The following is a 25,294-nucleotide window of genomic DNA, read 5'->3' on the forward strand; positions in this document are numbered from 1 at the left end:
CAGTGATGCAGCGCCATACTGATTGCAGTGCTGTGACCAGCTGCGCTAGGTTTATCTGTTGAGGATCTATGGTGTGACCAGCCCAATCAAGATGGTCCCACAGATTCTTGACCGGGTTTTAATCTGGAGGGTTTGGTGGCCAGCGGAGTATGGTAAAATCACCCTGGTGCTCTTCAAACTAGACATGTACATTGTGAGCTGTGTGACACCTTGCATTGTCCTGCTGTTAGATATGATCATACTTAGATAAAACAAACTGCATGTAGTGGTGAACATGGTACCTAAGGATATATGCATACTTGTGTTGGCCTGGACCATTCTGACAACTGCAGGGCCATACACATCAATGGCCATCTGTCCAGTGGAGCATAAAATGTGATTCATCTGAAAAAACAACCTGTCTCCACGCAGTGGATATCCAGTTGCAGCACTGGCGTGCAAATTACAGCCTTTACTGCCAATGAACAGTAGTTAGCATAGGTACATGAACCAGGAGTCTGCTGCTGTGTCCCATATGCAGCAACGTTTGGTGAATGGTCACTGAGGAGAGACTGTTGGTAGCCCCTTGGTTCATCGGAGTGGTCATTTACTCAAAGTTGCACAACTGTTTGCATGTACGTTGTTCAGCACTGTCATCTAAGGCCTATGGTGCACCACAATAGCCTCGATGCAGTTTTTGGATAGTACCATTTTACCATGCATACTATATTTTAACCACAGCAAGACATGAACAGTTTACAAATTTAGCTGCCTCAGAAATGCTCCCACCATTGGCCTGAAAGCCAATAATCGTGCCCTTTGGGATGTCAGATAAATCACCCCACTTCCACATTATGACAATGATTGCCCTCTTTTCTACCCCCCAATCCCCCTCCTCCCGACACATTGTATATACCTGCTCTAGTGCGGCCACTTACTATCTGTGAGTAGTTATTGCATGTTGATGTCAAACACAGGTGGTGGTCACATTATGATTGGACCATGAACATCAGCTATGCTGCTATGACTGGGCAACATTTTATGTGGGCTACTCACATGAATGGCAACCACTAAACTGTAGCTAACCACAAACTTAATCATCCAGATGTTGAACATGCTGTGTGCCCCAACACAAATGACTTTAACAGCTGCTTCACTATGCTTGCCACTTGGATATTTTCTTCCAGCCCAAGTTTCTCTGAGCACACTGGTGGTAATTGTCTCACTGGCATTCCTGTGTTCACACATCCTTCAGCTGAGGCAGCTGCCCTTTAATAATCAATTTCTCCATGGCTGCAGTAGTGTGTGAATGTGTGTATGTTCTGTCAGAACAGAAGAAGAGCCAGAGCTGAAAAGCTAGTTAATATTTTGTTCTGCTACCTGTGTCTGTGTGTCACACTTCAGTCTGCTAAAGATGAATGGTTGCCTTTCCTTTATTTTACAGATTGTTCCATCCAGGAATTTACATAATTATTAATCCCTGAAAGTTGTACTCTCCAACTTGCTTTCACCATTCATACAAGTTGGTTGTGGTAGAATTACATGGGAAATACTTCCATTTATATCTGTGTAACAGCACATGAATTCATACTAATCATTGATGGCTACAAATGAAACAAAGTGCCTATAAATAGGGTCTCAAATAAAATAATACTGAATGTGCCCCCTACTTGTAAAATAACAGTTCAGATACTGACAACTTTTTGCTATGTAATATGTGTCTACACATTTGTTGAATTGCCACTGGTTCAAAATCCTTTGCTGATTCCTGTCAAACAATTTCTGTTGCAGGATTCTGAAACACAAGGAATGAAAATAAGTTGTGTAGCATGTAAAAGAATTGTGCTACAGAACTAATGAAGAAAGGGGGAAGGTTGAGAGACTGAGCAGTCATTAATACCTGCTGAGGCAGTTTTATGCTCACAGAAATGCACAACATCCCACAATTAGATTCCAGTGCTGTGTTTTAGATCTTTGTAGTATCTACCAGCAGCCAAGAACCTTCAAGAGGCAACCTGTATTTCTTCAGTGGTAGCTTGTTCTCTCATGACATCATTCTGCTTTCATATAAAATGTAGTAAGGTAATGAAATTTCATAATTATTCTCAATTAATTTCGAAGACCTTCACCATCCGATTCTGACAATAGTCTCCTAGGGTCAACATTTTTTTCCCACTAACTACCTTTGGACACACATTGTTCTTTTGTTTTCTAACATTAGGTGTATACAGCTATGTTATCTTCTATTGCGAGTTGTGATAGAATACAGTTGGGTTGTGGACATGACAGCACCCATAGACAATTAAACTATTTGTCGGACTTCATGTGGTTGTCAAATTATTTGGCTGTGTGCTGCTTTGTTTAACATGTTTGTGAAATATAGACTGCATCTGAATGAAATTTTGGTTGATGGCCAATTTGAAAAACAAGTCTTACTTTTCATGCATGCATTTGTCAAACAACAGCCAATTGCTTGCTGGATTATTATCTATAACTTTGGCAAGTTTGGTTAATGCTGCCCAGCTCTCTTGTGGGTACAGACTCAGGATTCTGATGCTTCTTCTTCTTCTTCTTCTTCTTCTTCTTCTTCTTCTTCTTCTTCTTCCTCTTCATACTTGCATTAATTAGCTCAAGTGCTTGAGATAGGAAAATCCACAAGTGGTCTGGCTGCTGTGACTTCTTGCTCTGGGTTTGTGCCTCGAAGTGACTGTTCTTTAGTGCACCCAGGGGCTCACACAGCTTAACTAATGCGACAGATATGAACAGTCATTGTTAATGACAACATAAGTGGTGTCCAAAAAATAAACAATGGCCAACCTCAAGGATCCATGTAGATGCTTGCACTTTTCAAACTATACATATCAGTCATCCCAGAAACAGAAACACACAAATTTGGTTATGCCGACAACCTGGCCACAGCTGTCCAGGTCAAATTGATAGAAGATGCTGACACTCTCCTTTCACAAGACCTTGAAGTTGTTAGGAAATTCTACAGTGGCTGGAGACTGAATGTCAGCACAAGCAAAATAGAAACATCCTACTTTCACACGAATAATAGGAAAGCCTCAAAATCTCCCCAAGGTACTTCAACAGTAAAATGATTCCCCATAATCAAATTCCTAAATACCTTGGCATTATACTGGATTGCACACTGTCCTTTAGGAAACACTTAGAAGTTAACACATGCAACAATATCCTGCATAAGTTGTGTGGCAGGAGGTGGGGAGCGTTCGCTTCTGCACTGAGAAGGTCCATCCTAGGACTTGTATATCCTGCTGTAGGATACTGATGCTCTGTATGGTTGAATATCAGCCATGTAAGGAAAGTAGATGATGTGTTTCATTAGTGGATGCATCAAAAGTACATCCCTGCAATGGTTACTCATGCTAAGCCACACTGCCATCTCAGCTATGCAGGAAGGGCTTCTTGATACATCAGCTGAAGAGGATTTGAAGCCACAGAATTGACAGTACAAGAACATCCCTCATACAATGAGAAAGCTGAGATCCAGGAAACTACCATTAGTCTTAGCAGAGCAGCTACTAGACACAGACTTCAACATCACTGTGCAGCAGTGGCCGATACAGAAAAACCTCAAGGACGGGGTGCTAAAGATATCTTGAGCTACCTTTACTTTTACTGTAATAAAAAATAATCAAGTCACCTGCAAAATTTAAGAGTTTTAATTAAAACTGATTATACACATATGCAAGACAATGCCATCTTATGATATAAAAAAATTACAATTGTGGTTCTCTTCCTTAAATGATGAATTTTATGTGCCTATTCTTCCTGGCAAATTGATTAATTACATCAATAGGATAATCAATGTCAGGGTGTGTTCAACAGAGCTAAGCCATTAAGTCCATCCTCCTCAATTGTCGATCTCAGCCATGTCTTTGTACACCACAATGTTGAAAAACTTCTTTCTACTGTAGCAATACAGGCAGGCAGACAAGCAAATATTTTTTACAGTGTGTGCAGAGTAGGATAGTCAGATCTAGGGTAAACAGACAATGCTTGTATAACAGAGTCATGATCATTAAGGGCATTTATGTTCATTTGCTTGTATTGAAGAATCTCTCCCATTAGTCTCTTTTTAATCACAAAACAGTAGAATATTCACGACTTCTCTCGAACAAATTGCAGACATAATAATACAGTGCGATCACTAAAATGGCTGTGAATTTTCTCATAGATAACTGTTAGCTATCTATGTGCCAGACAGAAATGTATAAAATACGACAACCCGGACATGCGTGCTACATAGGAAAGTACAACTACTCGATAACTTGATTCAATCAAGTCGACTGCCGAAAGAAATGAAAAAATAGCATGTGGCCTGACTGGCGGGGGTGGTGCAGATGGCAATGTGGGTGGCCCTGCAAAGGGGGAGGGGGGGCGTGCGGGAGGGGGAGCGCGGCGGGGGCGTGCACCCTGTGCTCCCCCATGCTGTGCAGTGGCAGACAGAGCCCGGAGTGCCAACATGATGATTCACTGACCTCCTCCTGATCCCTCACAAAGGCCTTTTGGGTTCAGACTTCTGCACTGCCAGCAGAAAGTTTTTAACAGGATTCGAATAATACATGGAGTCTGACAGGACTTTGTGTACAAGTAGGGCAAGTCCTCAAGCTTTCACTGTGACTGTAGCACTCTGTATCAGACAATTGACTACAATCTGAGTAAGTGCAACATTAGAGGATATCCTGATCTTATAGCCCATTTTAATGTTCTTTTTCTTATTGTCTTTAATGTCCATTAAGCTGGTTATCTTAATGTACAATTTAATGCTCCTTTTCTCACAGTCCATTTTTACTAGGCATTCTGCTGTCCACTGCATCACACATTGCACTGTTTCTATTTTACAACTAATGTACATAAAACTTGATGTAATTGTTTTCTTAGCTCCTTATCTGGAGCAACTTAAATGTTCATTGTACCATACATGTCCTAATGTTTATGCCAAATGATAAAAAAATACTGTAAATAAATTTATAACTTTGAGATATCTGGCAACTGTAGTAGATTTCAAATTTGTATCCTACATTTGAATCTGTCATTTTGAAAAGGCCATATACCCTCCAAAGTAAAATTTTCAGGAGAAAGAAAAAAACTGTTTGGATTACAAGATCAAAGTGTAAAATGTCTTCATTTACAGGATGATTATAATTAAAGTTAAACTTCCAAAACGCTGCCATGGGTCTGGAGAAAATGACTCGGGAATTCACAAAGATGGGTTCTTTTGATGTGCAGCCTGGTAGAGGGAGGAAGTGGATTGATTCAATGTCAATGGAAGCAGTGGCCACAGCAATGCAGAAGGAGTAATTCACAGATAATTGCCCAAACACTGGACATACCCATTAGCATGGTGCATATAATCCTACGAAACATTCTTCTTTGCTATCCATTCAAAATTACCCATGTGCACAAGTTGCTTCCTGTTGACCTGCCAGCAAGAGAATTTCTGGCTCACATGGCAGTGGACAATGATTGGCTGTGGAAGATTTTATGGACAGATGGAGCCCAATTCCATCTGACTGGATAGGTCAATACACAGAAATGTCAAATATGGGCAATGGAAAATCCACACGCAAATCAACCAGTACCACTTCATCCTGAAAAGGTCACTGTGTGGTGCAGGTTTAAGGCATCATCTATCATATGGCCATATTTTTTCAAAGCAACGTGTTTCTGGTCCTGTTACTTGTACCATCACTGGTAAGAGCAATGAGTGCCTTTTGCACATCCATGTCATTCCAGCTCTCCAACAGCATGGATGTGTGGATGAGATCATTTTTATGCAAGATGGCACACCTCTGCATATTGCAAATCCATTTAAGCAGCTGCTGAAGCGCCGTTTTGAAAACGTTAAATGTATCAGCCGCCATTTCTCTACAGCCTGGCCGTCCCTATTACCTGATCTTAAGCCATGTGACCTCTGGCTGTGGGGCTATCTGAAAGGTGTTGTTTCAGTTTTCTGATTGCAAACAACTGCATTGAAGGCATGCATTGTGCGACACATTCTGAACATGATCCCGAAAACACTTTGATCAGTTGTGGAACATGCTGTTTTTTGATTTCAACTTGTTGCAGAAAACAGTGGACAGCATATTGAACATGTTTTGCGCTAGTCACACAGAAATTAATAATCTGATTTGATTTTGATTGGTGCTTCTTATGCGGTTTTTGGCCTCAGGACAATTAAATACCAGTGTGAGTGATGCTTTTTATGCAATTTTTGGCCTCAGGACAATTAAAAACTGATTTTTCCCATCCGATGTGATATGACCTTGCCGTGGTGGATGAGCTTACGTAGCTAACAGTATCACACCTGTACATCCATGCACACTGAGTAGTACAGTTTATTTAATGTCAAATGTACAAATTAGGCATTGGTGTTTGATTCATTTGTCATTTGTAGTTGACTACTATTAAATTATGATGCTTACAGTGCCATCAATTGCTACATTTTTTAACTATTTATTTTTCTTCTGCCATGCGTTTTCCCCCTTTTTCCGATAATATTCTGTTGCAATTTGACGTCATTCTGACAAGTGGTGTTATTTCTATAGTGGTTTGAAAGTTTAACTTTAATTATAATCACCCTGTATATTTAGACTATAGTGTAACTATAGTGTAGGATATTTAATATAATGTGACCATGAAATTGTGTGGCATAACAATACATAACCTGTGTTGTGGTCAAGTAACATGATAAAAATGTGAGTTATATGGAATGCAGTATGACGCATATGTCAGTAAGTTTTTTCATGAGATTGGAACAGTACGAAACAGAAAAGCTCTTAATCATCCAAAATCTTCTTCATCCTCATTCAGGGCGTGTTTAGGCCATTCACAAAGTTCACTGTAGAAACCTAATTAATGTCTTGTATGGTCTGAATCAATTTCCTAATGTCTGTAATTTCTTTTACATTGATCGCAAGTTTTCTTTTGTATACAGAAGTGTTCAGTACTTCAGACAAGGACCCCGCATGCTTCTCTAAGAAAAATTCGTCTTACTGTGCAGGCCGTCGATCAACTGACATGCTTTCAATAAACCAGGTTTACTCTTTCAATATTCAAGCATCATATATGGCAACAGTTGTAGTATCACTTTCTGTTCACATGGAATTTTGGCCAGTTTTTTCCTTCATACGACAGATTTTTTATGAGGTTTAGACCACCATGCCTTAAAATCAATGATGCCACTAGGTTGCACTGGATGAACTTGGAAATCAGAACTTGCTCTTTGCATTAGTGTCTTGAATTTGTCTTGAGGAGGTATTGAATAGAATTGGGGAGAAGAGGAGTTTGTGGCACAACTTGACAAGAAGAAGGGACAGGTTGGTAGGACATGTTCTGAGGCATCAAGGGATCACAAATTTAGCATTGGAGGGCAGTGTGGAGGGTAAAAATCGTAGAGGGAGACCAAGAGATGAACACATTAAGCAGATTCAGAAGGATGTAGGTTGCAGTAAGTACTGGGAGATGAAGAAGCTTGCACAGGATAGAGTAGCATGGAGAGCTGCATCAAACCAGCCTCAGGACTGAAGACAATAACAACAACAGCAACGTATATTTGATCGGTCTTGTGAACAAGTTTCTTCTGCTGTGGCAAAAGCCCTATCATAAGGCAGGAACAGATGTCCTCCGATTCGAAAATAATGAATAATCTTTTCCATTTGCTCGGGTGACTCTGTAGCTAACAAAACTCTGACCATTATGTTGTTTTTATTTTGACCAGAGCATCCATTTGGGAATACTTTTCTAATAATGCTTGCTTAGCAACGAGCAGGCTTCATTGGGTTCTTTACGAGCCTGTCCTTCATGGTATGAGATAAACGTTGCTGTATGTTCCCACAAGTTGACAATGCAAAATTAAAAAATCCACAATTGTCTGTAATAAAACCTTTCCTGTACCAGAATCTCTGGCACTGGGATGTTCTGCATGTAATTAATAGAAATGTCACCAACACTATTGTTTTCCTGTGGAAGCTTCGTGATTGCATCAATTTTCTTGTAAAATTTCTTGACTTTTTTTTATGTACTATGAGTTCTGGTGTAGCTACTCTTTTTGCATTGTCATTCACACGTGGACTTATAACATTTGATTCAGCTCCTCACATACTGAGCACATGTCAGTCTGATGTTTTCCAAATTTGTTATCAAAATTTTCTTGAATTTCAAATAAAATTTGTAGTTCACTTTAGCATCATGATAATGTTGTTTGAATAACTCATACACTTTCTTGACATCCAACTGTGCTGATAAATATTTTCTTCATGTGTTGTTTGAATAATAAGCTTTATGTACAGGGAATGACTCAATATGGCCCTTAATTAGGGAACATACAGGGAATGACTCAATATGGCCCTTAATTAGGGATCATACTTCCTCTAGGATTAAGCTATGTCTTGAACCCTCAGATTTGACCCGCATGTCATCTAGTGAGCTACCTAACAGTAGCAGATGATTTAAAAATGTTTCTCACCTGTTCCATGGAGACTCAAGAATGCATTTTTACAAACTTGGGTTCCTCTTCTATCATTGCTCACATGATAATGCAAATTAGCTATTCACATTTTGAGATTTGTAGTATTTGACTTCCTTCCTCTTTTTGCCAGATGCACATCAACTAGACCTTGTAAATCACTATCCTGAGTATCTTTATCAGCAAAACTATTCATATGTGTCAATATTTGCATTTGCAGTTGCTCTGTCACAGTCTCAAAACACTTTCTTAGGCACCTGAACACACCAACTCAGTCAGTCAATCAATCAACTTGAAACTTCCTGGCAGATTAAAACTGTGTGCCCGACCGAGACTCGAACTCGGGACCTTTGCCTTTCGCGGGCAAGTGCCCTACCATCTGAGCTACCGAAGCACGACTCACAGCTTTACTTCTGCCATTTCTGCTGTGAGTACCGGGCGTGAGTTGTGCTTCGGTAGCTCAGATGGTAGAGCACTTGCCCGCGAAAGGCAGAGGTCCTGAGTTTGAGTCTCGGTCGGGCGCACAGTTTTAATCTGCCAGGAAGTTTCACATCAGCGCACACTCCGCTGCAGAGTGAAAATCTCATTCTGGAATCAATCAACTTGTATTCAAACTGCCCATTTTTCAGGCACAGCTCCAGGCTAATTATGATAGTATTTGTAAACGTATTGCCCAGTACAGCAGTAAATTATCACCTAAAGCATGGATTCTGTATTATACACTCAACATCAGTAGCTACACCTAACGATGTTGAGGTCTTCTTTTGCATAATAGTTCATTTCCACCATAGCTCACATGCTTTTTCCCTTGGACTTTTTGCTCTTTTTATTCCATTTACTCAAACTACCCTTTTTCCTTCTCTTTACACCCTCACAATTACTGACACTATCACTTACACACATTGTAAACAGAAGTATAACATAACCCTATGAAGAAGCACTGTTAGTTCTCTACGCAAACTGTGCTCAACTTGCAGTGGTCAACATGTGACTTAACAGCTGGCGACTCCACAAATGGATGTATTAGGCACACAATCTACATAAAGACCTAAAATCACTTACCTTGGTCCAAAAAGGGGTCCAATATTCAGGAATGCACATTTTCTATAAACTGCCAGCAACCATTAAAAACTTGGTTTCAGATAAAGCTTGGTTTAAACAGAGTTTGAAAGACTTTTTCATAGGAAACACCTTCTACTCTATAGATGAATATCTTAACAGAGACTGTTAAGCCAGCTTAAAAAAAAGTCTGTTAGATTTCAGTTTTGACAGCACTTGGTCACAACAGTCAAGATTAGATATTTTGTGTATCATAAATTTATTAATAGTGCATAACAATGTTTCATTCTGACAGCATGTTAATTCTGTAAATATTAGCTGTTCCAGTTTACCGCATTGTATTCACCTATTTTGACAATCTCCTGACAAATGATCAGGGTAGTAAGTATTATATTCAAATGTTTTATGTTTTTATGTTATACTTTCTGACATGTTCCACACCCATGAGAATCAACTCATCCTTTTTGGGTCTATGGAACGAAAACTGAATCTAATCACAAAATTGTGGCCCCGAACCACTCTGAAGTGATGTCAAAATAATGTATACACAAACACACAGCACACTTGTCGATTGCTTGAGTTTGTGTTTAAATCGAGTTAGATGGAATTTTTTAGACCAAACTGGAGCCTGTGTTAACATGTTGCTGTGTGCCTACAGAATGATTTTGGAAAGAGTCTGATTCACTGATTGTGAGTATAGTGTGAAAGAAGTGTGGCTGTTGTTCAATTTGCACTGGTAATGATGTTGCATTTACACTGTAGTGAACAAATGGAAATATATTTATATATTACATACAAGTGAGTAAGTCGTAAGTAGTCTCATTTTATTAGATTTTACCTGTTTTTTGACCCTTTTGTGGTTGATCTGTTTATTCCAGTGAGGACCAAATATGTATCATAAAATGTGTACTTTATGTATACACCTAAATAATAAATGCAGTATTTACTTAACACATTCCATAAACCATCATGTAGAGCCATAGAGAGAGGCCAAACATTGTCATTGCAAATGAAAAATAGCATTTATTGTCGAATACATAGCTCATATTAGGAAAAAATACAATAAATTTTTAAGAAGAGTGTTGTGCTAAGGCCATTAATTTTTGCTTTCTGGGATACTTATGATTCCAGTGCAGTTATGATAAAATATTTGTTTACTAAAAGCTGTTACTTGTGTTAACAAATAGATATATTTTCTAGTTATGTCAGACAGGAAGTTATCTAATCCCTTTTGCAGTCTTCTCAGTTAATTACTAAACCGCTATTCAGAAGGAGCAGCTTTGTTATACATTTAAGTGGTGGTTGTTTGGTACACATAGGGCAGATTTTTAACTTGTGCATTAATAATGGTTTCTATGAGCGTACAAATGGATTTAAATCATGCAAAAATGGCTTTTAAAGATCATGAAAGAAACCTCACAAGGACACCATAAAATTCTATGAAAACTGTGTTCTTCCTGTGTTCATTCTACCACAGTCAGATCAGTATGAATACTTGTCTGTTGCACTTGAATAATGAAATGCAGTGTCACCACATAAAAACTGTATTCATATGTAAGAAGAATGGGTAAATAATTTGACTGCAAAAGCTACAGGGAGTCCACAGCTATTTCTCAGCAGGAAAATAAAAGAGTAAATGGCACAAACTGTGTTACAACGCTTTCACATTATTTCTACTTGTTTGCAAATTTCCAGTTCAAATGAACTTTCTTCTCATGTCTGTAACTGTTCAGTTCTTGAAAATTGTAGGTTTTTAGCACAAAGAACAGAACACTACAAAGCTTTTTTTTTTCACTAGTTTGAGCTTTGTAAAGATTGGTAGGAATACTTGCCTGTTGCTTCTGAATGATGAAATGCAGTGTCGCCACATAAAAACTACACTTACTATAGTTTCAGATTTGCAGCACATTGTTGTAACTATTCTTACTGTGAGATCCTATAAACTTTTTTTCTGCACCCTTCATTATCGTGGTACATCTACAGTATGCACAACATAATGCAAAGTCATTGCAGATTGGATTCAGAGGTTCAAATGAGAAGAGATATAGGGTATTTATTGTACTATACAGTGTTGATTAAGAAATTGTCTCCAGGAAAACATTTGTTTTTCTGCTTTCAGGTGTATATATAATACTTGTGCTAATATATCTGTTATCCTATAAATAATGATAAAATAGGTAGCACTACTGTCTGACAAGGTTACCAAATGTAAAAGAGACTACAGACTATGTTGCATTAACTGTGATTAGGACGACAGGCAACTGTTTGCCTTATAGATGGTAGTGAAAGCAAATTGCTGCTTTTGCTCTGAATCTGTAAAGTATCAGTCTGACATCCTAGTCAATGAGACAGCTATGTGTTGTTTAATTTGTTGTTGATGCTGTGATATGTACAAGTTCTGCATTTTCAAAATTCCAGTAACACTTCAAAGTAAAATAAATGAGACATTGCTAACAAGTGCATATAATGTTTCAAACTTCTTACACAAGTACTTTGTTTCTGTTACTGACAGCTTGGGGTTACCAGGCTCAGCAAACATCTGACACCTCTCTTTATAAATAACTCCAGTAAAATGGAAATGACACTCACTTCTCCACAAGAAACAGCATCCATCATAAACTCCTTAAAATCAAAGTATTCTAATGGTTATGATAACATATAAATGAAGTTAATCAAAGAGAGTTCATGAGAGCTAACTCCTATATTAAATTATTTATGTAATCAATCTCTTATCAGCAGAATATTTCCAGACTGACTAAAATATTCTGAAGTTAAGCCTCTTTACAAAAAGGGAATAAAGAGTACCACCACACTACTGACCAATTTCACTTTTGTTGGCTTTTTTCAAAAATATTTGAAAAGGGTGTGTTCAAGTATTTTTTAAGCGTCTGATTGCAAACAATATATTATCTGAGTCACAATTTGGGTTCCTTAAGGCTTCTGATATAGAGAAGGCTGGCTACACATACAGTGAGAATGTACTGAATTCATTAGATAACAAATTAGAGGCTATTGGCATTTTCTGTGACGTGTCAAAACCCTTTGACTGTGTGAATTACAGTATTCTCATAAGTGAATTAGAATTTTGTGGTTTTTGCTTAACTAACAGGAAACAGAGTGTGCCATTGCAAAATACCTATGGAATAAACAGTCTGTCTTCCTGTGATTGGGAATTAATTACATGTAGTGTTTGTTAAGGTCCCACCTTGGTCTGTTGCTTTTTCTTGTGTATGTTAATGATCTCTCTTCTGTTAAACTGCTAGATGTTAGATGTTTTGTCTGCAGATGATACAAACATTGCAATAAATAAGAAGTTGAGTACTGATTTAGAAATGGCTGCTAATAAAATATTCACTGACATTAATAAATGGTTTAAAGGTAATTCACTGTCTTTAACATTTAAAAGAGCCATTATGTGCAGATTAGAACCTGTAAGAGCCTGTGTATAACATATGAAGACACGCAGATAGAAGAGATTGACAGTGTTAAATTTCTCAGACTACATTCTGATAATAAATGCAGTTGGGAAGGGCATACCACAGAATGGCTGTAGCACCTAAACAAGTCTGTATTTGCAGTTAGAATGATTTTCGATGTAGGAGACATAAATATAATAAAAAATGGCATACTTTCATTCTGTTATGTCATGTGGGGTCATATTTTGGGGTAACTCGTCAAACCGAGCAAAGCTTTTTAGAGTGCAAACACATGTAAAAAGACTCATTTGTGGTGTAAATTCAAGATCATCATGTAGAAACCTGTTCAAGGAACTGGGTATTCTAACAAATGCTTCTCAGTACATTTATTCCTTTATGAAATTTGTTGCAAATAATATGTATTTCCAACCAATAGCTCAATACCAGGTGTTACAAAAGGGTACAGCCAAACTTTTAGGAAATATTCCTCACACACAAAGAAAGAAAATATGTTATGTGGACATGTGTCCGGAAACGCTTACTTTCCATGTTAGAGCTCATTTTATTACTTCTCTTCAAATCACATTAATCATGGAATGGAAACACACAGCAACAGAACGTACCAGCGTGACTTCAAACACTTTGTTACAGGAAATGTTGAAAATGTCCTCCGTTAGCGAGGATACATGCATCCACCCTCCGTCGCATGGAATCCCTGATGCGCTGATGCAGCCCTGGAGAATGGCGTATTGTATCACAGTCGTCCACAATATGAGCACGAAGAGTCTCTACATTTGGTACCGGGGTTGCGTAGACAAGAGTTTTCAAATGCCCCCATAAATGAAAGTCAAGAGGGTTGAGGTCAGGAGAGCGCGGAGGCCATGGAATTGGTCCGCCTCTACCAATCCATCAGTCACCGAATCTGTTGTTGAGAAGCGTATGAACACTTCAACTGAAATGTGCAGGAGCTCCATCTTGCATGAACCACATGTTGTGTCGTACTTGTAAAGGCACACGTTCTAGCAGCACAGGTAGAGTATCCCTTATGAAATCATGATAACGTGCTCCATTAAGCATAGGTGGAAGAACATGGGGCCCAATCAAGACATCACCAACAATGCCTGCCCAAACATTCACAGAAAATCTGTGTTGATGATGTGATTCCACAATTGCATGTGGATTCTCGTCAGCCCACACATGTTGATTGTGAAATTTTACAATTTGATCATGTTGAAATGAAGCCTCATCCGTAAAGAGAACATTTGCACTGAAATGAGGATTGACACATTGTTGGATGAACCATTCGCAGAAGTGTACCCGTGGAGGCCAATCAGCTGCTGATAGTGCCTGCACACGCTGTACATGGTATGGAAACAACTGGTTCTCCCGTAGCACTCTCCATACAGTGACGTGGTCAACGTTACTTAGTACAGCAGCAACTTCTCTGACACTGACATTAGGGTTATCGTCAACTGCACGAAGAATTGCCTCGTCCATTGCAGGTGTCCTCGTCGTTCTAGGTCTTCCCCAGTCGCGAGTCATAGGGTGGAATGTTCCGTGCTCCCTAAGACGCCAATCAATTGCTTCGAACGTCTTCCTGTTGGGACACCTTCATTCTGGAAATCTGTCTTGATACAAACGTACCGCGTCACGGCTATTGCCCCATGCTAATACATACATCAAATGGGCATCTGCCAACTCCGCATTTGTAAACATTTCACTGACTGCAAAACCACGTTCGTGATGAACACTAACCTGTTGATGCTACGTACTCATGTGCTTGATGCTAGTACTGTAGAGCAATGAGCCACATGTCAACACAAGCACCAAAGTCAACATTGCCTTCCTTCAATTGGGCCAACTGGTGGTGAATCGAGGAAGTACAGTACATACTGACGAAACTAAAATGAGCTCTAACATGGAAATTAAGCGTTTCCGGACACATGTCCACATAACATCTTTTCTTTATTTGTGTGTGAGGAATGTTTCCTGAAAGTTTGGCCATACCTTTTTGTAACACCCTGTATATAGTATCAATACTAGGAATAAGAACAATCTACTTAAAGACTTAAAATCACTTACTTTGATCCGAAAAGCTTCCAGTATTAAGGAATGGACATTTTCAATAAATTGCCAGCAACCACTAAAAACTTTGTTTCAGATAAAGCATGGTGTAAACAGAGTCTGAAAGACTTTTTGTAGGCAGCTCCTACTCTATACACTGATATCTTAACAGAAACTGTTAGACCAGCTTAAGTAAAAAGTCTGTTAGATTTCAGTTTTGACAGCATTTGGTCATAACAGTCAAGTTAGGTATTTTGTATATGATAAATTTATTAGAAGTGCATAAGTATGTTTCATTCTAACAGTGTACTAATTCTATAATTATTATTGGTTACAGTTTACTGTAATATATTCACATATCTCGACAATATCCTGACAAATCATCAGGGAAATGAGTATTCTATTGATATGTTCTATGATTTTTGTGTTATACTGTATGACATGTTCTGCACCCATACATATCATTTCATTTTTGGGTCTGTGGAACAAGAACTGAATCTAATCTGCATTAGAAGGTGCTAAACATGGCTTCAGTTACTAGCATAGATGTCTGTCCATTTCAGTTGCTAAGATGAGTACTTAAAGATACCACAGGTATTTATTCTGGATTTATGATGTAGATTATACCAGTCTGTGACCAATTCAACCAATATAAGTAACTCCTATGGCTATAATTTATATGTCAAATACTGCCAAGATAGAATAACTCATATCCAATTGCTCAGTGAATGCTACTTTTATATTAGGTCTTTCACTCCACTGTTGAATCTTCAAATTATGTGTCGTGAACTATCTAGAGCTACAGCCAAAATGTCATAATATACAGCCAAGCAATTTAATGCTTGTTGAAGCATCAGAGCATGACAAATATGACACTGATGAGTCAAAAATCTTTGTTGAATTTGTATACCATTACTGTAATATTTCCATTACCCTCAAAAGATTAGTAATACAAAGCACAGGAAGGATTGTGCACAAGCCATGGCTTCTCTCTCGACAATACCTCTCTCCCTGTCTTCCCAAGCACTGCACGCCTGTCATGCCTTTACACATAACTATATTTCATTAGTGCACAATTTTAGACAAAATTTCAGTCTTTGTATTTTATCCTTGCTGCCTTCAGAATTTCAATGTGTGTACCCCAATCAACATTGCCAAAAGCTTTCTCTATCCATATCCACTAATGCTGTAAACGTATGTTTGCCTTTCTTTAACCTATCTTGTAAGATTAGTCATAGGGGCAGTATTGCCTCATTTGTTGCTACTTCTCTCCAGATACCAAAGTGACCTTTCCTGAGCTCAGTTGGCCTCTACCAGTTTTTCAACTGTTTTGTAGTTAATTTGTGTCAATAAATTGCAACCATGATTTGCCAAACTGATAATTCTGTAATGTTCACAACTTTCAGTAACTGGCTTATTTGGAATAGAAATTATTACTTCTTCCTGAAATGTGAGGGCGTTTCACTTGTCTCGTATCTTGCATACCAGATAGAATGGTTTGTCTTGGTTGTCTGTCTGAAGGGTCTCTACAAATATGAGGGAATGTTGTCTACTTCAGGTGCCTTGTTTTGATGCAGGTCTTTCATTGACTTACAGACAACAAGCTTCGGGCCTTGAAACCTCTTCCCGTGGCTTGAACGTCCTCCTCCCGCCCTTCTCGGCGGGAGGAGGTCGTTTTGGCCCGGTTACGAATTGGACACTGCCGGTTCAGCCATCGCCATCTGCTGACGGCTGCGCCAGCACCATTCTGCCCATGTGGGCAATTGCTGACGGTCCGCCACATTTTAACGTCCTGCCCGGATTTTAACACACTGCGTCTTGATCTTGGCCTACCCTGTAGTCTAGATGCCATTTTAGCGGATGACCCACGAGCAGCTGCTCGCGTTCTTCATTTTATCAACTTGACCAACCTCTCTCAGGACCTTTGATTATGCTGTTTTTTTTTTTTAATCTTATGCCTGTCAGTCTGTCTTTTATCGTGTTTTCCCTTTTAGTTGCTGTTTTAAACTTGTGCCTGGCGGTGCATTCCTAACGTAGTCTGGGCGCTAATGACCATTGAAGTTTTGCGCCCTAAAACCACAAAAAAAAAAAAAAAAAAAAAAAAAATTGGCTTGTGAAATTATTCTCTTAGCCTATCTCCCATCTAGTTTTCATCTGCTTCCTAATTATACACTACTGGCCATTAAAATTGCTACACCATGAAGATGACATGCTACAGATGCGAAATTTAACTGACAGGAAGAAGATGCTGTGATATGCAAATGATTAGCTTTTCAGAGCATTCACACAAGGTTGGCGCCAGTGGCAACACCTACAACGTGCTGACGTGAGGAAAGTTTCCAACCGATTTCTCATACACAAACAGCAGTTGACTGGCGTTGCCTGGTGAAATGTTGTTGTGATGCCTCGTGTAAGGAGGAGAAATGCGTACCATCACGTTTCCGACTTTGATAAAGGTCGGATTGTAGCCTATCGCGATTGTGGTTTATAGTATCGCGACATTGCTGCTCGCGTTGGTCGAGATCCAATAACTGTTAGCAGAATATGGAATCAGTGGGTTCAGGAGGGTAATACGGAACGCCGTGCTGGATCCCAACACCCTTGTATCACTAGCAGTCGAGACGATAGGAATCTTATCCGCATGGCTGTAACGGATCGTGCAGCCATGTCTTGATCCCTGAGTCAACAGATGGGGACATTTGCAAGACAACAACCATCTGCACGAACAGTTTGACGACGTTTGCAGCAGCATGGACTATCAGCTCGGAGACCATGGCTGCGGTTACCCTTGATGCTGCATCACAGACAGGAGCGCCTGTGACGGTTTACTCAACGACGAACCTGGGTGCACAAATGGCAAAAAGTCATTTTTTCAGATGAATCCAGGTTCTGTTTGCAGCATCATGATGGTTGCATCCACGTTTGGCGACATCGCGGTGAACGCACATTGGAAGCGTGTATTCGTCATCACCATACTAGCATATCACCTGGCGTGACGGTATGGGGTGCCATTGGTTACATGTCTCAGTCACCTTTTGTTCGCATTGACGGCACTTTGAACAGTGGTCATTACATTTCAGATGTGTTACGACCGGTGGCTCTACCCTTCATTCGATCCGTGTGAAACCCTACATTTCATCAGGATAATGCACGACTGCATGTTGCAGGTCCTGTACAGGCGTTTCTGGATACAGAAAATGTTAGACTGCTGCCCTGGCCAGCACATTCTCCAGATCTCTCACCAATTGATACCGTCTGGTCAATGGTAGCCGAGCAACTAGCTCGTCACAATAGGCCAGTCACTACTCTTGATGAACTGAGGTATCGTGTTGAAGCTGTATGGGCAGCTGTACCTGTACACACCATCCAAGCTCTGTTTAACTCAATGCCCAGGTGTATCAAGGCCATTATTACGGCCAGAGATGGTAGTTCTGGGTACTGATTTCTCAGGATCTATGCACCCAAATTGTGTGAAAATGTAATCACATGTCAGTTCTAGTATAATATATTTGTCCAATGAATACCCGTTTATCATCTGCATTTCTTCTTGGTGTAGCAATTTTATTGGCCAGTAGTGTAGTAATGAAATTAATTTCTCTTGTTACAATTATCAGGTGAAGTAAGACCTCATATTCAACTCTTGATTGTTTTGCATGATAATTTATATACAATCTCTAACATACCTTAGCATAAAGATAAGTAAAAGAATCCCCATTCTTCCTGCTACGTTAAAAACATTCGGAAAGGTGTAGTACAATCTGAATGCCTTAACACAAAGTGAATGTTTTGGGAATTGGTCTGTAAACAAACGTAGTTATCCACCAGATCCACTGCACATTTAATAAAAACTTTTTTTCTGATCTGGCCATATAACACTAAGGTTTCTGAGTTAGTCTACCACACACTGCTGTTACACAAAATGGATTCGTGAACAAGGCACTTGCAACCAGGTGTTTGGCACATCTCTACAGTAGGATACACGTGGCTGAAGTCTCCAGAAAGGATATGGAAAGAGCTTGATCAAACAGAAGTTACTACTTAGGACAACACTTTATACTTTTGGGGAACCATGCCTCCTTTTATACTATTTGTAAATGACTTGTTTCTTAATCTTTCTTAAGGTTGCGACTCTTTGGAGTAACAAACCTAGTCTTCTACGATAAAAATTATTAGCAACCACAGGCTGAAGCCGAAATAATAGGTTGTGATACATAAGCAATATAAATCACATGTGGTAACTATTTGAATTCCTAATGTTTGTAACAGAAACCTCTTTAAACAGTGTAATAAATTTAAGAAGAAAACTTAAGCAAGAGAATGCAAAATTACATGAAATTCAAGATCAAGAGGTTCCTTAGTCTCATGTGAAACACATACTTTGATTAGTTGGTTGATGGATTTGGGGGAGGGGACCAAACAGCGAGGTTCTTTGATCTACGATGGCAGAATTCATGGGAGGAAGAACCCAAACACCACAGTCCAGACAACAGGAAGGGATAACATACAAACAAAGAGGGAAAAGGGACATCAGGGAAGCAGGAAGAGGAAGGAACAGGAGGGATGGTGAGTGGAAATGGGGAGAGCAGGGGTGACCCAGAAACATTACATGAAGTGAAATACCAGCACCGCCACCAACCTGTCCCGACACCCACACCGTACTGTTATCACGATACAAAGGGGACAACTCTAATGGAAGAAGACAAAAGAAAAGGGGGAAACAAAACAGCACAACAGATCAGGCAAAATGTAGGTAAAAGAGGAGAAGAACCTGGCTGCTGTGGAAGCTAGTTTGAGGCCTCCATAACCAATACCTACACTAATTGAGGGACTCAAATTCTACAGGAAATTTCAAGGACTTGTACCTGAGAGTACAAACCACTTTCATGAAGGGAACCAAGAACAGACAAAACCATGTGATGGTCATCCGCTAACACCCGAGACTAGGAAGGCAGGAGGACATATTTAGTGTGAAGGGCCCAAAGGCAGGGGGCAGTCCAGCAAAATATGGATCATTGTGAGCAGAGCCTCACAACTAAAAATGAGGTGGGGAGATGGCCTAAAAAACCATGGGCAGCCTAATATGTCCAATACGAAGATGGCAGAGGATGGTAAATTCCTGCCGGGAGAGGTAGAGGGAAGAATGCCACGTAGTTGGAGTCTCCTTAATGGCATGAAGTTTATTAGACAGGGAGGTGCACTCCCAAGAGTCAGACCATGATTGAGCAAAAAGGGATTTGATGTAAAACTGCAAATTCAACCCTGGAGGGGTCACAGAGAATAGAGAATGGGAAGGAATGGGAGAGGAGAGGAGGAGGAGGGTGCCACCCCCCCCTTACCCCTCCTCCCCCCCTCCCCCCCAGCCACATGTTTAGCAAGTTTATTACCTGGGATACTTACATGGTCAGGAATCCAAAGGAAAGCAACTGAACAAGCAAAATGACCAAGATCAGTGAGAAGGTCATGGATGACAGAGACCAAGGGGTGGCAGGAAAAACACCGAGCAATAGCCTGAAGTCCTCTCATTGAGTCCATGCATAATAAAACTTGTGTGATGGAGGTCTGTTTAGTAAAACAGAAGGCCTGATAGATCGCCATCAATTCTCCAGTAAAAATCCCACTCATGGCAGGCAAGAGATGGTGTTTCCTGCCAACAGAAAATGTGAAGGCATATCCTATATGATCAGCAGGTTTAGAGCCATTGGTGTAAAAAACAATGGCATCCTGAAACCCCTGTAAGAGCAGTTGGAACAAACAACAGAACACTATTGGAGCAATGGAGGCTTTCAGTCCCTGGATAGATCCATCTGAGTCCATGGCCTAAGAATTAACCAAAGGGGATGGAGGGGGAGTGTTATTGGGAAAGAATATGGGGAAGAGAACAAGGAGGGGAGATGAGGTCATGGTGGAGAGAAGTGGGGTGGAGCCCAACTAAGAAACCCACTCATGGGTGGACAGCTGGCATGCAATGGTCCAAACCTGAGAAAAGAATAGAATAGAAAGGGTGAGCAGGAGAAGAGCAGATAGTGGTGGCATAGTAAACCAGGAGCTAGGACTGCTGAATCGAAAGGGGAGGAATTGCAGCATCAATCAAAAGGCTATCACTAGGGCTAATGTTAAAGGCACCAGTGGCTAAACAGATACTATGATGGTGAACTGGGTCCAAGAGGAGCAGCGTGGAAAGGGTAGCAGATACATAAACTTGGCAACCATAGTCGGATGGGACAGAACTAACGCCCAGTAAAGGCTCAAATTATCTGCACCCCAAGGGATGTGGGCAAAGAAGCAAAGAACATTGAGTTTATGAAAACAGCCAACCGCCAAATGACGGATATGGGGCAACCAAGTAAACTTGTTGTCAGAAAGAAAACCCAAGTAACGGAACTGTGAGACCACAGTCAGGCACTGGGCATCAACATAGAACTTTGGATCAGGATGGACCATAGTACAGCAACAAATACACCATCCTTGACTTAAGGGGGAGAGAATTGAAAACCCTGTGACAGTGACCATGTGAAAGAGTGCTAAATGGCAACCTGGAGCTGTTGTTCCACAGAGGCCACTGAGTGAGCGCTAAGCCCAAATACAGAAATCAACCACATACAGAGCAGGGGTGACCAATGGCCTGACAGAGGCCACAACTCCGTTAACTCATTGTGTACAGCTCTCATATATATTTATGTGTTTCCAAGTCCAACTGTTGTGGACAAATCACATAAATTTAAGTTTTTCATTCTGCACACGTTTTCTGAGACCTGTTGACCATGTCAGTAACTAATTCAATTGAACGAAAGGTGATATATGAATTGGAGGGTTCAATGCAGTGAACAACAGTATGAACTTATTTTTATCTTCCATTTTACAGCCAAAAAACAGTAACACAAAATAGTCAGTACTGTAGTTGTTGTCTTGTACAGTATGGCATGAAAAAAATTGACAGAAAGCGAGATTCTTGCTGAACTGTTAGCGGACAATTGTTCTGATGTTCCAAGTGATTCAGATGTTGTTACTGTTAGTGGCACTCAAAGTGAAGGAGAAAACAAAATGGCTATAATCAACCAAAGTGAGATAATTGTGAAGGATTTAGATGATGAAGCTACTGACAGTGAAGTTGACCGAAGAAGGATAACAGGGTGTATACGGGGAAAAGGAAAAAAATTCCCGTTTAAAAAATATGCTTTTTCCCGGGCGAAAATATACTTTTTCCGTGCTAAGTGGCAGTACGTTTTCCGTAAATTTTCCCTCGGAACTGTAAAACTCATCAGTCCTTTGAATGGTTAACGTTTTCTACAATAGCGTAGAACTTCCCGGGAAAAAAAAAAAGACGGGGCAGAGAAGTTTTGGAAAGACCTTTGATTTGCAGCAACATATACGCTGCATATTTTCGTATTACGAAAGTATAAATTCGAATTGCACCAAACACAGCGCGTTAGTTTCCGGAGCGTTGAAACCGAGGTTGATATGTCCTTTTGTAAGCGTATTCATATTTCAAGCCACGAGATCCCGCCAGCCGATGACAGCAGCTATTCAGAGCATAGGACACGTGTTTTAGTCAGCCAATAGCAACATCACTTGTTACATAGCGCGAACACACGAGAGGAAAAGTTAACGGTTTACATTAATGTACACAGTACCGTATATCTACAAGAAAAGCTAAGCTTTCACATATAATATTGGTCTCTCAGATTAACACGCTACAACAGAAGCTAAGCTTCCACATGTAATATTGATCTTTTTTTGCGCGTGTTATACTTTAAGATACATCACACAAATGTGCCAGTAAATTTAAAATTATGACATAAATGTCTCGCGGCTCGAAATTTTTGTAAGTGGCTGGTCCTCAAACTGTTCAGTTTCGAACGCTCTGTGATTTAGATATCCATCCTACTTTCTCACACGTAACATAATTCATCTTGGGTAAAAAGAAATTTACTTTGAAAGTAACGCTTTTCTAACCACCGTTCACAATACTATCTGGAGACTGTTAGAAATAGGTTCGATTTACCAGTTGCCTGAGAGCGCCAGAAAACAGACATTATTGTGCATGTGCAACTGCAGTGGTGTAGGTCTAGGAATCCCGCATGTTCGTGTGTACAAAAGTACAAAGCACTAAGAGAGCTTAGATCACACCATAAAAGAAACAGGGCATCAGAGGATACTCCAAAGAGCATCAGAATTTCGTAAACCATACTAAAATGCATAATTCAGCTTGAAGTGCAAATTGGCTTTTTCCAGATTCACAATGAAGCTGGTCCCATCTGATATTAAGCTTTTCAGTGTGGTTTTTGGGATGTAAATTTTCTTGGAGTACCAGTACTATACAATCTCATTTTTGGTTCTTTATTATGGCATAATGCCATACATGGCAAAAGATGATAACGTGCACTTGAAATTGCTCTTGAAATTCAGCAAACAGTTGGAACTAGCCAATACTGTAGAATGAAACACTTCGTTTCAAATAAAATGATCACCTCAGTGGAAAGATTAATCAAGCCAAATTTCTTTAGCAAACTTGCAAAAATAACTTCATTGTTCTGCAAGGCGATTAATGCTTGACTGCTACTAACTTGGAAATAAAATAAAATCAGAAAACTGAAATTAATAATATATTTTTGCCCTCCGTAATTATGTGAATGTATTTTAATTCACTTGATAGCTCACGGCCACAGAAATCCGTTTTGTTTTCATTTGACGTGGTAGCTGTAAACGAAGAGAAACAGCGAAATCACTTAACTTAAACACGGGTCACGTGCAGGTTAACCCCCTCCCCACTACAATTCGGACAACTATGTACAAGCGCGAATCTGGCAGCTAGGGCGCGCGAGAAAAATTTTTCTCGTTTGCATCTGGCTGCTTGCAGCCCCTACCGATACAGCTAACAGCCAAACTACAAGTAGCGCCGTAGCGGGAAGCGGAAGAAGGTACTACTTATACGCGAGTCAAATGCGCATGCGCAACAGACCGCTGGCAATTGGCCAAACGAACCTAATGTGAACAGTTGTGACGTCATGCACATAGCAAGCAGTTCATTGTTATGAAGAATTAGTCTGCGCCCTACGGTCTTTGACATATTTTTGCTATTTGCAGACGCTTGTGCGTGCACGGTGTTTTGTTGTAAATTGCACATTTCCTTTGCCGCTAAAGTTTTATTCTTTCCCCTCTCGTTTATATTTTATTGCTGCAGTATCATTCTCCAGTAGCAGGATACAATAACGTTCTTTGCTAGAAAATCAATTCTGCAGTCAAAATTACAAAAATTTAACCGAAAGCTAAAACAATGAAAAATTCCCGGAATTCCGAAAAATTCCCGGGTTTTTCCCGGTTTTCTCCCGGATGAAAGAATTCCCGGGTTTTTCCCGGTTGTCCCAGGTCGTATACACCCTGGATAGGATCATCATTTTAGAAACATTTAGAGGAATTGCAGGTGTATAAACCCTTCCCAGTGAGATCAATGCCTTTATAACCCCTGTGGAATTATTTCTAGGGCATGAACTGTTCGATCAGATTGTGACACAATTGAACTTGTATTAAGAACAAAACGAAAACCATTATAAAGGATATCTCCAGTCTCCCAAATTTATGAATATCGCTGCTGTTGAACTAAAAACTTTCTGAACATGATTATCTTGCTGGGGCAAATAAAAAAGATTAGTTGAAGGACTATTGGTCATCAGGTCCTCTTATAGAGACACTGATTTTTACCAAGCTAATGAGCAGGAAACGATTTGAGCCAAGTATGGAAATTGTAGCAAATCAATGACAGTTCCTTACACAGCAGTCAGGGAAACAGACTCTACAAAACTGAACCTGTGCTAAAGTACCTCCTAGATAAATTTCAGACCATATACAAACCTGGACAGGTGCTTTCTCTTGATGAAGCAATGATACCATGGAGAAGGTGGCTTCACTTCAGAACATATAATCCTGGAAAACTTATCCGATATGTTTCATTGTTCATACAGTTTGCGAAAGTGTAAGTGGATATACTTCAAATCTAGAAATATACACTGGGGAAGGAAAAAAACTTGAAGACCCTATTCTCTCTGTACCTTCAAATCACATTGGCATGTGGAATCACGTTTATCAACACAATTATTACAACATTACAGCTGTTGCCACAACACTTCTAGGAAAGAAAACAAGAGTTTGTAGTACAATAAGAATCAAAAGATGTCTCCCTCATTGCCTACAAACAGAAGCCAAATCTCTAAAGAAAGGTGACACTACATTTTGAAGACAAGGTGACATTTTGCTGCAGGTATGGAAAGACAAAAGGAAGGTGACAGTG

The sequence above is a fragment of the Schistocerca cancellata genome, chromosome 6, assembly GCF_023864275.1.
Source record: "Schistocerca cancellata isolate TAMUIC-IGC-003103 chromosome 6, iqSchCanc2.1, whole genome shotgun sequence".
In the NCBI taxonomy this organism is placed as follows: domain Eukaryota; kingdom Metazoa; phylum Arthropoda; class Insecta; order Orthoptera; family Acrididae; genus Schistocerca; species Schistocerca cancellata.